Here is a 15,863-nt window from a genome sequence, read left to right as displayed (position 1 = left end):
CTAAAGAAAACATAAGCAAATGAAGCCACCCTGTGTTCATGGATTACAAGACTTAATATTGTTAAAATGGCAATACCACCCAAAGAAATCTATAGATTCAATGTAATCTCTATCATATCCTAATGACATTTTTTGCAAAAATAGAAAAACCATCCTAAAATTAAGATTCAGCCCTGGCTGGTTGGCTCAGTGGTACAGCATCAGCCCAGTGTGTGGATGTCCCAGGTTCGATTCCCAGTCAAAGCACAAAGGAGAAGCATCCATCTGTTTCTCCACCCCTCCCCCTCTTGCTTCTCTCTCTCTCTCTCTCTCTCTCTCTTCCCCTCCTGCAGCCATGGCTCGATTGGAGTGAGTTGGTCTTGGGTGCTGAGGATGGCTCCATGGCCTTCATCTCAGGTGCTAAGAAGAGCTCAGTTGCTGAGCAACAGAGCAAAGCCCCAGCTGGGTAGAGCATCGCTCCCTAGTGAGCTTGCCAGGTGGATCCTGGTCAGGGCACATGCAGGAGTCTGTCTCTGCCTTCCCCCTCTCATTGAATAAAAAAATTAAATTAAATTAAAATTCATGAGAAATCACAAGGGACCCCAAATAGACAATCTTGAAAAAAAAATAAAATTGGAAGTATTACACTTCCTAATTTCAACACTTACTAGAAAACAACAGTAAGCAAAACAGTATATATCTGGCACAAAGACATAAAGAACATAATAGAGAGCCCAGAAACAAACCCTGGCATGTACGGTCAAATGATTTTCAACAATAGTGTCAAGATCTGCCTGACCAGGCGGTGGTGCAGTGGATAGAGCGTCAGACTGGGATGTGGAGGACCCAGGTTCGAGACCCTGAGGTCGCCAGCTTGAGCGTGGGCTCATCTGGTTTGAGCAAGGCTCAACAGCTAGAGCCCAAGGTCACTGGCTTGAGCAAGGGGTCACTTGGTCTGCCGTAGCCCCCCAGTCAAGGCACATATGAGAAAGCAATCAATGAACAACTAAGGAACTGCAACGAAGAATTGATGTTTCTCATCTCTCTCCCTTCCTGTCTGTCTGTCCCTATCTGTCTCTCTCTCTCTGACTCTCCCTGCCACAAAAAAAATAAAATATATATATAAAATAAAAAAATTTTTTTTAAAAAGTGTCAAGACCAGTCAATGGGGAATGGCCAGTCTTTTTAATAACGGTGCAGGAGAAACTGGATATCCACATGCAAAATAAAGCTAGACCCTTACCTTATAACATATACAAAAAGTAAGTCATAATGAATCAATAAATGTAAGCTAAAACTATAAAACTCTTAGGGAAAAAACACATGAAAAGCTTTATAATACTGGATTTGGTGATGATTTCTTGGCTATGACTCCAAAGCACAGGCAACAAAAGAAAAGGTAGCTAAGTTGAATTTCATCAACATTAAAAACATTTGTGCCTGCCTCCTTGCCTCTCACTTGATAAAAAAATATTTATATTTTTAAATGTGTGCGTAAGACACTATCAACAGTAAAAATGCAAGCCACAAAATGGGAGAAGATATTTGCAAGTCCTAAAACTGATAAGGGATTGATATCCAGAATGTACAGAGAACCCCTACAACTCAACAATAACAACAACAAAAAATTTCAAAGATGCACAAAGGACTTGAATAGCTATTTCTCCAAAGAAGATATACAAATTGCAAATAAGTATATGAAAAGATGCTCAACATCACTAATCATCAGGGAAATGCACATCAATGCCACCATGAAGGCCTGATGTGTGGTGGCTCAGTGGATAAAGTGTGGACCTGGAATGATGAGGTTGCAGGTTTGAAACCCCAGGCTTGCCTGGGTCAAGGCACATATGGGAGTTGATGCATCCTGTTCCCCCCCTCCTTCTCTGTCTCTCCTCTCTAAAATGAATAAATAAAATCAAAAAGAAAAACCAAAGCCACAAGGAGAGACTGCCTCATGCTGATTAAAGAGGGAGAGAATAACAAGTGTGTTAAAGACAAAGAGAAACTGGAATCCTTGTACACTGCTGGTAAGACAGTAAAGTGGTACAGCTCTATGGAAAATGCTACAGCAATTCCTCAAAAAACTAAACACAGAATTGCTATATAATTCAACAATTCCACTTATGAGTAGACACCAAAATAAAATGAAATGAAATAAAATGAAATGAAATGAAAGCAGGAACTTAGTTAGACTTTTATACACTTGTGCTCCTAGCAACATTATTCACAGTAACCAAAGGGTGAAAGCAAATTAAGTGTTCGTCAACACCTATGAAATAAACAAAATGTGGTATATACATACAATGGAATATTAATTCAGCCTTTAGGATCTTTTCTTTTCTTTTTTTTTTTTTTTACAGAGAGAGAGAGAGAGAGAGTCAGAGAGAGGGACAGACAGGGACAGACACAGGAACGGAGAGATGAGAAGCATCAATCATCAGTTTTTCTTGCGACACCTTTAGTTGTTCATTGATTGCTTTCTCATATGTGCCTTGACCACAGGCCTTCAGCAGACCGAGTAACCCCTTGCCCGAGCCAGAGACCTTGGGTTCAAGCTGGTGAGCTTTTGCTCAAACCAGATGAGCCCGTGCTCAAGCTGGTGACCTCAGGGTCTCAAACCTGGGTCCTCTGCATCCCAGTCCAATGCTCTATCCACTGCGCCACCGCCTGGTCAGGCAATTCAGCCTTTTAAAGGGAGTGAAATTCTCACATATGCTTTAACATGGATGAACCTTGAGGACGTGCTGTACGAAATAAGCCAGATACAAAAAGAAAAATATTATGTGATTCCATTTATATAAGGTACCTAGAGTAGTCAGATTCATAGAGACAGAAAGCAAAATAGTGGTTACCAAGGGCTGTGGGGAATGAGGAGTCATTGTTTAATAGGTAAAGAGTTTCCGTTTGTAAGATGAAAAAGGTTCTCAAGACAGACGGTGGTAATGGTTGCACAACAGTGTGAATGTACCTAACACCACTAAATTTTACACTTAAGATGGTTTAAGGGTAAATTCTGGCATGTTTATTTTATCACAATTTAAAAAAAAAACTCTGGATGGGGCGCGCTGGCTGGATAGCTCGGTGATTGGAGCATCGTCCTGATATGCAGAGGTGCCCAGTTCGACCCTCGGTCAGGACACATTCAGGACCAGATTGAGGTTTCTGTCTCCCTCTCTCCCCATCCTCTCTCTGAAAGCAATTAAGAAAAAACAACTTTGGATGGGTAGCAAAGGGTGAGCTTGGTAAAACAGGAGACAGCGACCATCTCATTTCCTTGACTGTCCACTTAAATATAGTAACAGCCATGACGGGGAAGAAACGTCTCTAAAACTGATTTTTTTTCTTTCTTTCATCTTCTAATCCTTGGATCACTTACTAAATATATATGTTTTTAAATATAGCAACAACATGTATACTTATTAACTGTACTGTTTGTTATAAATGATTTAAATCATTTAACAAAAATAAATAAATATTTAAACATCCTAATCCTCTGCACACAGTATACTGTGCTCTCTTTAACTTAGAAAAAAGTCAAAAGATTGCTCCTAGGTGTTAAAATATTTCTACTTAGGAAAGGTGGAGGGACATTTAAAGAATAACAAAGTGATCAGAAATAAAAATTAAATTTGTTTCCTAAAGCAGTAGAGATATGTTATATCAAACCTAGTTAAAATTTTGGTGTTCATAACAAAGGAAAACTGATATACAGGGCTCAACGTGAAAAAAATGGAAAAAGATGAATAATGATTCTTTAAAAAAGGTTTTAATAGCCTGACCTGTGGTGGCGCAGTGGATAGAGCATCAACCTGGAACGCTGAGGTCACTGGTTCGAAACCCTGGGCTTGCCCGGTCAAGACACATATGAGAGCTGATGCTTCCTGCTCCTCCCCCCTTCTCTCTTTCTCTCTTTCTCTCTTTCTCTCTCTCTCTCTCTTCTCTGAAATAAATAAAATCTTAAAAAAAAAAAAAAAAAAAGGTTTTAGTATCCCACTTCCAAGAAAATAAAAACACCCCACATGCCCTGTACTCCAAGCTCTCCCTTCCCAACCTCGTTTCCTCTCTCACCTCTGCTCTGTTCTAACCTCAGTTTTTTGTTGTTGTTGTTCTTTCTGCTTTTTTTGGAGGTGGGTGAGTGTGAAAGGCTGAAATGGGGTAGGGAGATATCAGGAATAAACCAGGTAACAGGAGAGGGAAAAAAATCGAGTTTATTTTTTTCTCCTCACACTGAACACTAAGTACAACTACATCATCACCACCACCACCACCACCACCATCATCATCATCACCATCATCATCATCACCATCATCATCAAATGCTAAAAATCCGAAGTTCTAAGGACAAGGGAAAAACTCAATTTCCTGGAGTCACAACCTAACCTAAAGCAAAAGAAAGGATGCAGGCTTTGCATCTGTAAATTAAGTCTATCTGTCAAATTCTTCAAACAACCTTGACTTCAATCCAGGCTACTGTTAAATATGGTGACATGAACCTTGATCCAAAGGGTGGAGCACTAAGCTCTTTTACAGCTTTCTGGTCTAAGAAGTGAGATCAGTTAAAGAACTTTACACTCATGACCTTCATTCACTAAGTACAGAAAACACCAGGTTTTTTATAAGAAAGCAAACAGTACAGAAAGCCCTACTGGCAGACAGCATCTGGTAATAACCAAAAGTTTCAAGAGATAACTACTGTACATGATACTGTAACAGTTCCATGGGAAAAAGAGAATGAGAATTTGGAAAGAAGCTAATTTCTCTGCATAACCTCAAAATAATCCTGCAAACAGCACATCATTCTCAGAGTCCTTTTGATCCCAATGACAAGTGGGAAGGTCTCTGAATTAGACTATTTCGACCAGGGGCATATGTCAGTAATAGTAATGTGACTGATTCTTTGCAAACACCCTCAGGACCAGAACATAATATCAATACCGGTTTAACCCTGTGCTCCTGCTTGTGCACATTTTTCTAAAATACTTTCCTCACTTGTTTTCCATAATCATGCTCTTTGCTTTCAACAGGAAGACAGAAAACTGGGTCCTAGGATGTGCATGCTAAGCATATCTTCACCCCAAAATGCCACCTTAATCTTCGGAAGGCAAATGTCCTTTGCAGGCCCCTCCTCTGCGGCTGCCACTTCTCCTCAACCACAGGCCTTCCTGACTTGCAGCAGGGCCAGGACAGATTACAGTTATGTGGTAGGTTCTGTCAGGCAAGCTTGACAGGCCTCAAAATAGACCCTGGGCACCAGCCAGGGAAACTGCCACTCACAAGTTCCAACTTCATCACAACACGTTGCTCCCTTAGCATTCTCTTTTTCCTCTAGTTTCTCTCATGTTAAAAGGGCAAAGATTCCTGAACCTCCTCCTGGTCATGAGTGAGCAATATTTCACAGAAATAAAAAATTTCAAACCTGTCTTTTGCTCACAACACTCTGCAGAATAAAGACTAAATCTGTATCTACCTCCTGCCTTGGGAAATTAACCCATCAATAGCACTGTGGTTTGCAAAAGGATTTTTGGGTCTCAAATTGCACAGAGCTTTATTTTTATTATGAATAGACTAGCATGAGAAAGATAAAGGAAAAAGAGAAATGGGTTATTTATTTCCCTCATGACTTTAGTAATATAGTAGCAAACTTCAGCAGGGCAAGAAGTTAAACTATATACAATGCTTTTAATTTATATTGGTCATAAGGTCCTAAAACAACCAACCTCCTACAAAAGGTATTCATTTCACTATTACCAAATATAAATGAAGTGATTTGTCTATTACAGCAGGTCATTAAGCTACAATATTTTTACCCATACCAGGACAATAAAAATTAACCACTTGTCACTCTAAAATGCTTTAAATTGCCTTATAAAACGCAGTTGCAGTATTTATTTTAAATGGAGAGGAGGATAAAGAACACAAGTAGTCGGCCCTTGCCTGGTGGCCCAGTGGATAAAGCATGGACCCGTACCAGGCAGAGATCTCAGGTTCCACCCCGGTCCAGGGACGTTAGAGAAACATCAATGAGTACACAACTAAGTAAAATGAGCTGTTCTCTCTATATCTCTCCCCCCCTGCCTATCTCTCTTTCTCTCTCTCAAATTCTCTCAAATCAATGTAAATTTTAAAAAAGAAGAATGCAAGCTCCTTTTTCTTTCCAGAAGGTTAAGAAAAAAGTTAAGCCCTGGCCAGGGGCGCAGTGTATAGAGCGTTGTCCCGGAGCGTCAAGGTCGCCCGCCAATCCTGAGGTCACAGGCTCAATCCCAAGGACACCAGCTTGAGCCCTGGTCAGGGTGTACATGAGGAGGGATCAATGGGTGGACAGCCAAGTGGAACAATGAGTTGAAGTTTCGCTTCTCTCCTTCTCTCTCTCCTCTCAAAAAATCAATGGAAATAAAAAAGAAAGAAAAACTTAACTTCTACTTTTAAATAAAGCTCAATATAGGATAGAAATAAAATTTTAGATTTCACAACATAAATCCCAATCTTGCAGTCACACAGTGATTCAATATATTATATATACTTATGGATTAGTGTGCAAGGACTTACATATGTGAGTTATTCATTATAGGAACATTTGTAGAAAACTAAAAACAACCTAAAATACTTAGTAATAGGGAATGGTAAAATAAATTATGGGAAACAAATCATCGTTCATGAAAATGAGGCAGGATATCCAGTCTTTTTGAAAAATCAGACAGGAAAGGGGGGATGGAGGAGTTAGAAGAGAGTATATATAAGGCAGATAAATGGTGATGGAACGACATGTGTTTGGGGTGGTAAACACACAATACAATATACAGGTGGAATTGTACACCCGACACCTATATAATCTTATTAGCCAATGTCAGCCCAATAAAATCAATAAAAAAGTAAGTAACTAAATCAGATGGACATATGTGCTAATATAGAATGATCTCTAAGACATATCAAGGGTAAGAATGAAAGCTGTAGGACATTTTTCTTAAATATATATATATATGTGTCTACAAATGTAACAGAAAATTTGGATAGGATGGAGACTTGACAATACAGTGTACAAATGATGTGTTCTAGAAGTGTGCATCTGAAAACTGTATAATTTTGTTAACCAGTGTCACCCAATAAATTCGATAAAAGGGAAAAAAATAAAATTTAGAGAAGGAAACACAGGAAACCATTAACAGTGATTGCTTGGATTAGGGGCTTGGGGAGTGAGAAAAGGCCAGAAGTTTGTTGTAGAAAGGAGACTTCCTTTTTACCATGTAATATTTTCTTTATAAATATATTATCAATTAAAGAAATTCTGCAAAAAATCTACTAAACCCATGAAGTGAGCATTCTCCTTCCATATATGCCGTTTCTTGCCTCTTCTTAACCATTTCTACTCTTATCTGCTGCTGTCCCTATACCGCTAGACCAAAACAAAAGCATACATACTCAACAAATCTGTTTCTTCAAGAAAGACAATTCTCTTTGTCCCTCCACAAAAATAAAGAAATAACAGAACAAAGGAAAAAGTATAACATATGATAAAGCCAGTTTTTAGCCCATTGTATGATTCCTTTTAAGTCTGGCCCAATTTATTGTAGGCCAGAAACTTTTCAATGTGCAATGGGCAGTACACAAAAATAAATCATTTCCACAGGTGTCCCATCTATTATCTTAAAGGGGGAAATGTAGGAAACTCACAGGCTAAATTTGCTTCCGTTCTTTCTTCTTAAGTTTAAGAGTCCTGAATGATGGTCATAAAGTCTACCCGTTATTTGCAAACCGGACGTGGTAGTATGTTTTCCTGGTTAAAAGACCATCTCTCCATTCAGATTCTCCAAAAAAGCAACTAACACAAAGGAAAAGGCTACAAAAGGACCTCTATTTTGTGGGTGCAATGATCTTAGGTGAGAACAGAAAATTCATCTCCTCTTACGTGACCCTCAACATTACCGGCACAAGACAGGGAGACTTTTTCTCTCCATCATCGATTCTGTTCCTAAGAGCAGGGTAAACAATTCACAAAGAGCTCTGCAACAAACTGCTCCTCCCTCTCATTTCTAGTAAAGATCTGTTTTCATTTTTGTTTTTGAAAGAGAAAGACTCTACTTTGTCAACTCTATTCTCCCTATCACTTTCTTTTTTTTTTTGAGATGCCTCAACCCTGACCTAAGAAGGCTTCTCTTGCATGTAACTCGGTCAAGACTCAGTGACGGTGGTGGTGGTGGTTTCCACAAGGGATTTTCCGAAAGAAAATCTCTGTTCACAGGGAACTGAAACTCTTATGTCACTACTGGCTGGACAAAAATCAAAAGCAGCATTAGAGAACACTGAATATAACAATCGATAACCTAGGAAACAAGATGCCAAAATTTTGTCAAAGAATTAAGGGAATTTGGTAAGCAAGACCAACCGGGTAAACTTACCATTACTTTATCACTGATAACTCAAGTCTTTGTAAATAAAAATCAAGGTAAAATAAGCTGAATTTCAGAAAGAAGAAAAAGAAAACAGGCTAAGAGTATCAAGAACACTGCGATTCAAAGTTATTTTGCTTAACAACATTTTATAAACCAAAATGATCAAGTTACACTTCAGTATAAAAGTTATTTCTAGTTGAAAATGAATTCATTCCAATACTAAATCAGAACTTCAGTACACACTCTCTTCTTTAACAGAACTTAAACAAGAACTCGGCATACATAGTCGCATTCCACATTTTTAAGGATTTGCAAAATGGGTAAGACCTTTCACTCACAAGATTACTTTGTATACTGCAGATTCTTCCAGTGAACTTTTCCCTACCTTAAGGATAGTAGCTGTCCTTTTTACTAATGTTTATTTTCCAGAGTTTTTCATTGATCTCCTCACATCGGGCAAAATATGGGCAAAAATCAAAACAATCCACTTGGGAACTAAAAAACAATTCTACACCCTAACATTCTGCAAAAGTTCCATTTTTATTTCCTTACCATACTGCATGACAGTTAATACCAGCAACAAAATGAACAAAGTGTAATAACTTCTATAAAATGAGTGAAAGTATCTAATAAAACAGGCAGTAACAAACTTCTAGTTTTCCTCTACTCCAATTTTAAGATCTGTATCAATGATTCACCAAGTAGTGACTTAACTTCCTAAATGAATCACACTTTCCAAAATTCTTATTCTACATCAGTACAATACTAGGTCATCATCTCTCTATCTGTTAAACAGAACATGATGTTGCTAAAACAGGGTTAATTCTCCAAGACTTTCAAACCACAGCAAAACTCAAGTCCCTGCCAACTAACTCTTATCTGCAACACTCTGCATTCTCCAAAACCAGATTTATCCCCAAAATAAAATGTTATCTTGAAAAAATGTTATTTTAAACATTAAGAACACAGCAAACCATCCCCCGCTCTACATTTCTGATGCTGTTACTGTCTACATTCTCCTCCTATTGAGATGATGATGATAATAATAATAATAATAAATAATAATGGCCACTCCGTTATCCTCACATATATCTTTTAGTCAATCAATCTACTCTACAGTTGTTTTTTTCTGTTTATGGCAGAAATGCTGCGTCATAAAATGGAAACTCAAAGAAAATGAGTTACACATTGGTTCAAGTTTAGGATAAAATATTTCCCTCGCCACATCTCAGCAGCCTGATACATGTTTCTCCCACGGTGAAACAAGTAGAGCAACCACCTGAACTCCCACCCCCCATCCCCCGTAAGAAAGAAAGAGTGGTGGGTTTGGGTCCCCCTGCTTCCTACTGAATATTCACAGGCAAGAGAAGCAGGCCTGACTGGACCGTGTAACTTAACAATCTGGGTGTGAACAGCACCCCTTATTAGTCAAGCACCATGCCTGACACTCCTAGCCAGCGCCTGTTTTACCCGCGCAGCAGTTCGGGTCAAGGAGGAAGGGGGGGCCATAAAAAAAGCTACGCCCTCCACCGGCCTGACACCTTTCCGTGGGGTGGCTGCCTGGGGACAGAACCGGGAGTCCCGCGCCTGGGGAGGAGGAGCAGGCGCACGAGCACCGCGGCAGAGGGACAGCAGCCCAGTGTGATTTCTCCTACAATGGGAGTAACACCTTCCCCCGCGCGGACCGCGGTGCGCGTTAGAAATCAGGCGTGACGCGGGGGACTCGGCAGGCTGCGGCGACCGCCACCCCGGAGCCCGCGGGGGACGCGGCCGGCTCCAGGCCAGCCCAGCCCCCAGCAGGGGTCAGCGGCGGCGCGGACCCCGGGCTGCAGAGGCCGGGAAGGGGCCCCTGTCCCTGCTGGGCCCCCGGCGGCGGGAAGAGCAGCCCTCACCTGGCTCTGGGCGCGGGATGCGGCTGCGGCGCCGCCCGGGAAGGGCCGGAGCGCGGCTCCCCCGCCGGGAGCCGGCTGGGGCGAAGAGCGGGGAGCAGAGAGAGAGGGGGGCGCGGAGGGCGAACTCGGTCCCAGGTCCCCGGCCGAGCGGGCCGGGCTGGACGCGGCAGCAGCTCCAGGCGCCGGCGGCCGGTCTGCCAGTCACGCCGGTGTCCCCCTCGACGCTGCGGCTCAGACAGCGGGAACCGGCCCCCGGGAGGAGCCGCAGCCCGAGCGGCGGGCGGAGGAGGCGAGAGGGGCGGGGCCACAGGGTCGGCGACCCGCTCACCCGGAAGTAGTTGTGGCCGCGGCGGCGCGCGCTGCGGGACGGGCTTGATCCCCGTCGGGCGGAGTGTGTGGACCCGACTCTCGCGGGGCGAGCTGCGCGCCACGGAGGGGACGATGCTCCTGCCACCTTGCACCGCCACGGCGAGCTGCCGGGGCCGCGCGGGAGGGAGGGTGGCGGGGAGCGACCGCCGGTGGGGTGCAGGCTCGGGCGGCCTAGAGGTGGCTGGCTCCTCCGGGGCCGTGGTGCCCGACCAGCCCCTATGCCCCCAGGCCCAGGGCTGGGAAAGCGAGGTGGTACGTGTGCCTGTTCAAGGCTGCACCTGCCCTGGCCTAGTGGGCTTGGGTAAGTGGGCCGGGGTGGCACTTCCGACTAGGAAACGAGGGTGAGTGGGTGTGGTTGAAGCGCTAAAAGCCTTATTTTCCAAATGAAAACGAGTGATTTTAAAAATTATTACCCGGGCCTGACCTGTGGTGGCGCAGTGGATAAAGCGTCGACCTGGAATGCTGAGGTCGCCGGTTCAAAACCCTGGGCTTGCCTGGTCAAGGCACATATGGGAGTTGATGCTTCCTGCTCCTCCCCCTGTTCTCTCTCTCTATCTCTCCCTCTCTCTCTCTCTCCCCTCTCTCTCTAATAAAAATGAATAAATAAAATCTAAAAAAGTAAATAAGTAAAAAAAAAAAATTACTACCCGGGAAAAATGCTACGGGCGGAGCGTAGATTGGGGGGTGGATATAGAGTCCATTACATACCTAATAGACACAGACCTGTCATTCATTCCAGAAGTGGCTCTCGGTTCAATGCACTGGAGAAAGACCAGGATCCTGTTCCTTGTGTAGTAGAGGATTTAAGCAAGCAAACAAGGTAATTACAGATTGCATAAACTCTGCGGGAAATACACAACAGTGATGTGAGAGATTCTATTCTCTGGCAGGGTAGGGTGGCTAGAAAAGACCAGGGAAGTGACCTTGAACAGCCTCCTGAGAAAAAGGCACGAAACACGCTTAGACACAACTTACCCTCTGGACGAGCCCACAGATTCCGTGTTAAGAACCTGTCTCTAAGCCTTCTAAGGGCAGTGTCTGTGCTTCTGCAATTTCAGGAGGCTTGCTGGCCCTTTTAGAGTTCATGGGGGCAGGGCTACGGCATTAATAGGGGAGGTTCAAGGCATGAATTAAGGAACTTTGCTCTCTAGTGAGACGTCAACAGATGCCTCACTGCATCATACCACCAGCCTTGAAAGACAATTTCTTTAACCTCTCACTGTTTCTTTCCATGTCACCATATTATTTTTCTCAGACCCATGAGTAAAATGCCTTTCACCTGGGATCAAGAGGAGCTTAATCTTCCCAAAAGAGCATACTGTTTTATGATCTGAATAAAAGATTAGTGACATATTTTGTTAAATCAGTTAAAGACAAAAGGCCAACTTCCAGGAGTACCTGTTGCATTATTACCTGAATAATACCAATAAACTCAATGATGGTTATTAAATATTAGTTTATATAACTGCATAATTAGTGGAAAGATTGTTTGGATAATATTTGAATGAGATTATCTTGCTCTTTTTATTTTACTCTTTACTTGTTTTGGCTCAGACCAAACAAACAGAAGTATTAAAAATATATGTATATATTTTATTGTGTCTTCTGGGAAAACTGGGAGGGAGCTTGCCCGTGTTGAGTACCTGTGATTTGCCTATCATTAGCACTTAAATATATTATCCCTTTCAGTACTAGGACCAACCTTCAGATATGAGGATTACTGTACCCATTTTAGTAACAAAGACATTGATTCAGAGCAATTGTGACTTGACTAAGGTAACAAAACCAGTATTTGGAAGAGCTAAAATTTGCACTCAGGTCTTTCTGGCCCTAATTCCCTTCGCACCATGTTGCTGGACTTTAATACTTATTTAAGAGGGCAATGTAAGTCAAGTGTGCAACCAGCAGATTTCTATGTTGCTTTTAGACTTTTATTATGAAAATATACTTTTATGTAGAGTGTAAATGAGGCAATTTTGGAACTTCTCTGTGTTTTACTTCTCCCTGTATAGGATGCTTGCCATCTATTTGGCACCATAAAACTCTCCACTTGTGCCCTGGCCAGGGGTGCAGGAGATAGAGCATCGTCTCGGAGCTCCGAGGTTGCTGGTTCAATCACCAGCTTGACCCGGAGGTCTCTGGTTTTCCTGTTCAGGCACGTAGGAAAAGCAATCAATGGGTGCACAATTAAGTGAAACCAGTTGATGCTTCTCTCTCCTCTCTCTCAAAAAACCAAACCAAAACAAACAAAAGAACTACTCCACTTGTTTTAAAAATTCTTACTGTCATGTGTCTTTTGAACGCTCCCAGAAATGTTATAAAGTAGGATGCTAACATTTTGTCATTGCAAGGGTGTTCTGACTAAATGCATCACTATTATTTCACAAGCAGTCTTTGCCTGCAAATTTAGTGATCTTGCTGTCAAAAATATGTGTTCCCATATCTTTCTGTTTTCTTAATTTACTGATTTTTTTTTCTTTAGAGAGACAGGAAGGGAGTGAAAGAGAGAGACAGCAACATCAATCTGTTCCTATATGTGCCCTGACTGGGGAATTAACTGGCAACCTCTGCGCTTGGAGATGACACTGTAACCAACCGGGCGCTCCAACCAATGTGCCAGAGCACATTCCCATATTTTTTTTTTTTTTTTCTTTTTTTCTTTTTTTTTTTTTTTTTGTATTTTTCCAAAGTTAGAAGTGGGGAGCAGTCAGACTCCTGCATACGCAGACTGGGATCCACCCGGGATGCCCACCAGGGGGCGTTGCTCTGCTTTGGCCGGAGCCATTCTAGCACCTGAGTTGTAGGCCATGGAGCCATCCTCAGCGCTCAGGCCAACTTTGCTCCAGTGGAGCCTTGGCTGCAGGAGGGGAAGAGAGAGACAGAGAGGAAGGAGAGGGGGAAGGGTGGAGAAGCAGATGGGCACTTCTCCTGTGTGCCCTGGTTGGGAATCGAACCCAGGACTTCCACACGCAGGGCCGATGCTCTACCGCTGAGCCAACCGGCCAGGGCCTGTTCCCATATCTTGATGGGATATTCTGACATGTGAGTGCCCCCAGGTCTGTGCGGGCTGGCTGTTTTGAGGAAAAACTGATAGATGAAGGAAACCTTGTGTTTATACAGTTTTGAGGAATGAGGTAGTAGGATTTGTACATTTTTGTTCCTTTCGTATCAGATCCCTCACATTTTTCTTTGATGACATCAGGACACAAAAATTTTCCCTTCTCAAGAGCAAACACTCATTTTTATGATTTTCACAAAATTGAGTTGTCTTTTGCAAACATAAAATTATGTCTCAGTCTATACACATTTCTGAAAAACACTATTAGTTCACACATTAAAAATTGCCACTTTTCTTTGCCTTACCCTTCGTGGTGCAGTGGATGGGGCATCAGTCTGAAATGCTGAGGTTGCTGGTTCAAAACCCGGGGCTTGCCTGATCAAGGCCCATATGGGAGTTGATGCTTCCTGCTCCTCCCATCCCTTGTCTCTCTCTGTCTTTCTCTCCCTCCTCTCACTCTAAAAGTGAATAAATAAAATCTAAAAAAAAAAATTGCCACTTCTCAAAGCCTAGTATTTGTATTTGTAAAGTGTGTGTATTGTGTGTTTGTGTGTGTTGGATGCATTTTGTAAATTTCGGTTAACCCCTTATAGATCTTGGAAACCTAGCATATTTGGAAACCTGTGCATATTTGTTTTAAATATAACAAATATTTCTAAAAATCTTTTTTATCTAGATGTACTACTTTTTCTTGCTGTCTTCTTTTTTCCTTTACTTTTGAGTTGGAAATAACTATAGACTCACAAGAAGTTGCGAAAATCGTAGAGGACCCTTCATCAAGTTCCCCCCATGGGTAGCCTCCTGTGTAGCTATAGTAGTACATTTTTACAACCAGGAAATTGACATCTGGCTATCTTCTTTAGATTTTTAATTTATTTTTGTTTCATTATATGAAAAAAATTACCACTTTGTCACAATTCATTTCTGTCTTGTTTGAATTGGCTTAACTCCCTTCCCAAAATAGCCCATGACAAAGTCACTCAGCTTGCCATGGTGCTCATCTGGAATTACAAGTTCACTAAAAAATTATGTGGGTCAAGACATTTAAATTTCATTTGGAAGATTTCTGCTCTTTTATATACATATTTTTGCTTATACTGCTCTGTGTCATCCTGCCCTGATAAATCTATAAATCTGGAGCACCTGTGTATATGTGTGTTTTATACAGCCTCTGACAAGTGAAATGTTGTCAAAGAGATTGCTGTTAAAGTAAAAGGGAAAACAATGCAGAGCCACTCATGACTGGGGGAAAAAATAGCTTCTAAACATCTAACCAGCCAAATGAGAGCGTCATAGTCTGTTGATTCAGAAGCCAGATCTTAATTTTGGCTAATTCTGGCTCTCCATGGCCTCTCCTATCCAGAGCAGCTCACCATTTACTCCACCAGACAGTATTCAAAGCAAAGCTGTTAAACTTACTTTCTTCCATCTTAGTGGTGAAGAAGGGTTAACGAGAGGGGAGAATTTGGCATTTCGTGTAGGCATTAACTATGTATGAATGCCCAATCACAGATAATCAAGTGATAGCTCTTTGGTGTTATATGATCATTATAAATGAGTAATCAAACATTCTTCATTTTATGGCTCATTTAGCAGACTTACCTGCTGTGTACCAGGCATCCCATTAGACACAACACAGGGATACAACAAGATCTGTTTTTAAAATGAGTGTTAAGTTCTTACTATGTGCCAGACACTTCCTAGATGCTAGGGATCTAGTGGGAAGTAAAAAATCTTTAAAAAGCTATGTTTCCTTCTCATAAACCTTACTGTGTGGTAACAGAGACAAATTATCACCAAATAACTTTAGAATCCTAATCAATATTACTAAGGGTAGGTATGTGGTACACAAGAGCATTGAAGTGGAACTCAACCCAATCTGGGTGTCAGAAATGACTTCTAGCAAGAGGTGCTTTGGGCCAAGATTTAAAACTGCCTCAGAATAAACTCAATGTAGAAGTAGGGAAAGAGCAAGGAAGAATGAATGTAAAAACCTCATGGAACCAGCAGAGTTCAGAGACTAAGGTGACCAATCGCCCTCTTTTAGGGAGGATAGTCCTTTTGTAAGTTCCATCCTCCCTCAAAAAGTGTCCTCATACATGTCTTTTTTTTCTTCTTCTTTTTTTAACACACAGAGAGGGATAGATAGGGACAGACAGACAGGAATGGAGAGAG

General features: G+C 41.8%; 1 protein-coding gene across 16 annotated transcripts in view; it reads right to left on the bottom strand.

Annotated features, from left to right (window-relative positions):
* LRRFIP2 (LRR binding FLII interacting protein 2) overlaps nucleotides 1-10,532 on the bottom strand; it is a 110,515-nt gene extending 99,983 nt beyond the window's left edge. For 6 of the 16 annotated variants that reach the window (XM_066244631.1, XM_066244637.1, XM_066244634.1 and 3 more), the window contains exon 1: nucleotides 10,262-10,532. The gene's annotated coding sequence lies outside the window, so the exon portion shown is untranslated. The remainder of the gene's footprint in view (nucleotides 1-10,261) is intronic. The other 10 variants (XM_066244639.1, XM_066244638.1, XM_066244643.1 and 7 more) reach the window with 8 other exon arrangements.
* Between the last annotated feature and the right edge of the window lie 5,331 nt (nucleotides 10,533-15,863).

The sequence above is a fragment of the Saccopteryx bilineata genome, chromosome 10 (genome assembly GCF_036850765.1).
Source record: "Saccopteryx bilineata isolate mSacBil1 chromosome 10, mSacBil1_pri_phased_curated, whole genome shotgun sequence".
Classification (NCBI taxonomy): domain Eukaryota; kingdom Metazoa; phylum Chordata; class Mammalia; order Chiroptera; family Emballonuridae; genus Saccopteryx; species Saccopteryx bilineata.
The sequence above is the reverse complement of the archived record's forward strand: the minus strand, read 5'-3'. Positions and strand labels throughout refer to the sequence as shown.